The sequence below is a fragment of the Galeopterus variegatus genome, unplaced genomic scaffold, assembly GCF_000696425.1.
Source record: "Galeopterus variegatus unplaced genomic scaffold, G_variegatus-3.0.2 Scaffold151, whole genome shotgun sequence".
Lineage (NCBI taxonomy): Eukaryota > Metazoa > Chordata > Mammalia > Dermoptera > Cynocephalidae > Galeopterus > Galeopterus variegatus.
The window spans coordinates 893,532-897,903 of NW_007726262.1; positions in this window are offsets into that span (position 1 = coordinate 893,532).

Below are 4,372 nucleotides of genomic sequence, written 5' to 3' on the forward strand. Positions count from 1 at the left end.
GGGGATGGGGCGGGCGGCCGCGGCGCCGCGGGAGCCCAATTCCCTCCTTCCCGGTCACCCCGCGTCCGCGACGCCTCTCCGTCCCCTCACGCGACTCCCTAGCTCGGGAGCGGCGCGTCTGGGCTAGCGGGGCCAGGGAAGCCTCGAGGTGAGCGCGCGGGAGGCCTCCACCCCAGAGCGCGGAGCCGGCGGACGCGGGAGACGCTCCCGCCCCCGCCACGCTCCCCCTCGCGGAGGCAAGGCCGGTCGTGCCCGCTCGTCCTCACTCGGCTTTTGTTTCCCGCCCGGGTGACAGGTCCCGCTCTGGCTCTCGTCGGCAGTCGCCGACTCGCCCGAGGCCCGGCGGGCCCGTGACCGCGGCCGCCCCGAGCAGGCGGCAGGACCCTCGGAGACACGGGCGGCGTCTGAGCAGCCACAGTCGCGGGCGCGAGCGAAACTTCACCTGGCGGGGCCCGAGGAGGGTGAGGATAACGGAGCGCCCCGCCGCTGCCTGCCGCGCTCGGGGGTGGCCGCCCGGTGGGTGTGGATGGGCGTTCACCGCCTTCACCTGCCGCCCTGGGACGAATGACTGGGAACAGCATCGCCGCTCTCGGCCACTTGTTGAAGGTGTCCGTGCAGCGCCGTTCTAACAGGTGATCTGTATTATAGAGCCAGAGGAAAGCCAGTTAAAAGTTGTTCCTCACTCAGTTCAGTCCTGGGACCTTCTAACTATCGCTTTGCGTCTGAAAAGGTGTGTCGGCGACAGTATATGAGTCAAAAACCAGTATTGCTAAAAAGTAATGTGAGGATCAAGGCGTTAGATTGCCTTTTTCCGATTAACAAGCCAGGAGGAACGTTTCAGTCGCATTTAAAGCATCGGTTTCTGCAGTGGTGGCGAAAGCATGGTGAGGTACAAGTTGTAAGCCGAGAACGCAGAACTCTAGATAGCCTTCAGCGTAGCTCAGGACAGTGTGTACAGAGCTTGGCCGCCATTCAGTGAATTCTGCATGGAGCAGTTTCAGCTCGTGGTTTTGGATTTACTTTTCAGGAGTATGTTTCCAGTGGAGTAAGACTTGGCATTGAATGGTCGCTTTCTTTGCCTCTCTGAGGGGCTAGACGGGGCTGCTTATTTTCATTGTCCTCCCATTTTGTTAGATGGGGAAACAAGGGAAAACTTAAGGCAAATTGTGATTAAGTATTTTTTAATAGTCTTTGGGAGTTCTGTCCCCCTCTTTTACTTTAGGGAATGATAGTAGCGGCTTCTCTTGGTATTTGAATCAAAATTCAAGGAACGACTTGAATAAATTCTTATTCTGGTGGGAAATTTTTACTCTGTCATGCTTTCACTTACCATTACCTCTCTCCCAACTGACCTCCGCTTAGCAGTCTACAGTTATGGCCCTGACCAATTCAGGGATTCCATAGAAATAATGTATTTTTTAAATATATTTTTAAAATGAGGGTTATTAAAATAACACTCATTTGTGAGAAGCACTTTCGTTTACTCAGTTTTTTCTTTAAATGTGTCTTGTTTGATATTCGAATTAGGTATGATTTATACTTCAGAGATATAAGTTTAACTTCTTAAGAACAAAGTTACAAATTTTGATTTAATTATGCTAATTTGCCAGTGTTTCATTGAATGGTCATTTTGCTTATTTACCTAGCTAGAGTTAGCTAATAGCTAATAAGAGTTCACCACTGAAAGATGAACTCTTTAGTCAATAGTTGTGACTGCTTGAGATTTTTTTAAAAAATCAAGGATGGTCTTTATAAATTGTTTTATTTCTTTAAAACAATAAGCTTATATATTATGTAGTCTTGCAACATTTACAAAACAAGTATGTTTCTGAATCTTTAATTTTTTTTGTTATGGGAATTTGGGGTGATTTTCCTTTTAAAAACATCATTTTAATCAGTTTAACATGAAAAACTTAAAATATTAGATTAGGCAACTAATTAAATCTTCAATTTTCTGTTTATTCTTAGATTGGAAAAGAATGTATATTTTGATTTTGGTTTTTTTAGCTTTTCACTGAGGTTTCATTACAACATGTTTCTGTTAGAAGAAATAGGATCCTGAAAATGATTCAAGGTAGAACCACTAGCAAGGAAACCCTGCTTTATTTTGTTATCTTATGCATGTCACCTAGGGAATGAGACTGATACCTAGCACTGCTTTCTGGGAATTGAGGGTGGTGATTATTCCTGTTAAAAGAGTTGCACACCTATAGTGTGCTATGTTTCACACAGACATGTATATATAGTCTTTATTGTTGTGGAATTTACCAAAGAAAGAAGAGGAGGCAAACAAATCTGTTTTTCATTTTGGGTAGTGCTCTTTATCATAGGAAGAAAAGTTTAATGCATCTAAATCTTGTAAACTATTCTTGATCGTCAGTAAGTGGTAAATCTAAGTGGTTAATCTGCTGCTGCTGTCTACTAACTTAAGCATTCTCATAGCCTCAGTAGTGTGATTTGATTTAAATTAAATCTGTTTAAATCATAGCATAAACAATGATAATTGTTAAAAAAATATTTAACTTTTCCCCTCTATTTACTACTTTATGTAATTTTATTTTATTTTATTTATTTATTTATTTATTTTTTCCTTTTTGTCTTTTTTTACTGACCGGTAACGGGATCACAACCCTCGGTGTTGCGCCTGCACCGCGCTCAGCCAGTGAGCGGGAACCGGTTTCCACATGGGACAACCCTCGGTGTTGCGCAGAAAATGATACAAAAGCCACAGTTATTACAAAAAAACAAAGCAAAACTTATGAAGATAATGAAAATATACATTTTGGTAAATAATTATTAAACATAGTCCAATTATATTAGAAATATATTTCTTAATGCATTTAATGGGCCTATTTTTATTTTATTTATTTATTTATTTATTTTTTCCTTTTTGTCTTTTTTTACTGACCGGTAACGGGATCACAACCCTCGGTGTTGCGCCTGCACCGCGCTCAGCCAGTGAGCGGGAACCGGTTTCCACATGGGATCCGAACCCACGGCGGGAGCACCGCCGTGCTCCCAAGCGGCACACTCTCCAGTGCGCCACCGGGCCAGCCCTACTTTATGTAATTTTAAATATGCTGTTTTTACAATTTAGGATTAGTTATAATTATGGATATTGGTTCATTTTTTAAAATCTGTCTTTTTTGCATCCACATCAGAAAGTTCTTTATTTGGTTATTTACTAGAGTGGGAGATGTTTGAAGTAACTGGAGGGCTAACCATATACTTCAACAGATTAATCATTGATATTTGAGATAAACATTTATTTTGCCTTTACTAATCAAAATCAAACATGTATATGGCCTATATATTTTTCAACAAAAATGTAAGTTCATTGGACAGAAAAGTGACAGGTCTAATCTCAATCAACGTGGATGAAAGGACTAACTTTTTCCATTTAATGAACATGTTTATGTTCCTCTGAAACAACAGACTAGGCTTTTCTCCCTTTTATACACATTAAATTTCATTGGTCTATTGAGAATGAAGAAATCATTATTTGAGAAGTATTTATCTGCTAGAATTTTGTGTTGTCAGTCTTTACTGAAGATAGAATTTAAAAAATATCTGTAGCCATCCCTCTTTAGACTTTTTATTATGAATGTTTCACACACACACAGAACTGGAGAGAAGAGTATAATGAACCTCCATGTACCCATTCCCCAGACTCATTAATTGTCAACATTTTAGTTAATGTGCATTTTAAAAATGTTAAATTCTCACAGATGTTATAAAACAGTGGTAGTATTGGTGTGCCTGATTTTTCTCCCAATTTTTTTCAAAACTTTTGTTATAAATAGAGAAACTTAAAAAGCAGTGTGTTTTAGGTCAGAGATTTGATTTTGTGCAAGTGGCAATTATGAAACTATTTTTGTCTTGAGTTTCTTTCTGCCAGTTCATAGCCTGGAAAAGAAAGAAACATGAATTTTTAAGTTTTTCATTAGAATAAATTAGTACAAACACTTTATATCTGTAGAATAAGGTACTATTCATCTGGAAAGTTAGTTTATCTTCAAAGTATAGTATCTGCAGAATGCAGTTGTCTAAATGTTCTTCTGTTACCTTCTCTTTCTCTGAAAACTCAATCATTGCAATGCTTTAACTGCCACCCCTTTTTAGGCCCCAAATCTATATAGCTGTCTAAACTTGAGGTCTAAATTTTCATCTATATCTTGAGGTAAAATATATTTAAATACCATCTCTTGTAGCAGTCGTACACCGACATCCCCTCTTTCCCTCACTTCAGCCAAACCACTTCTCTTCCTCATTTCCCCCTTTAGCTGTTAATGATTCCATTATTCTTATTGGTCATTTTTTTTTTCCTTTTTGTCTTTTTTCGTGTCCGGCAACGGATCGCAACCCTCAGTGT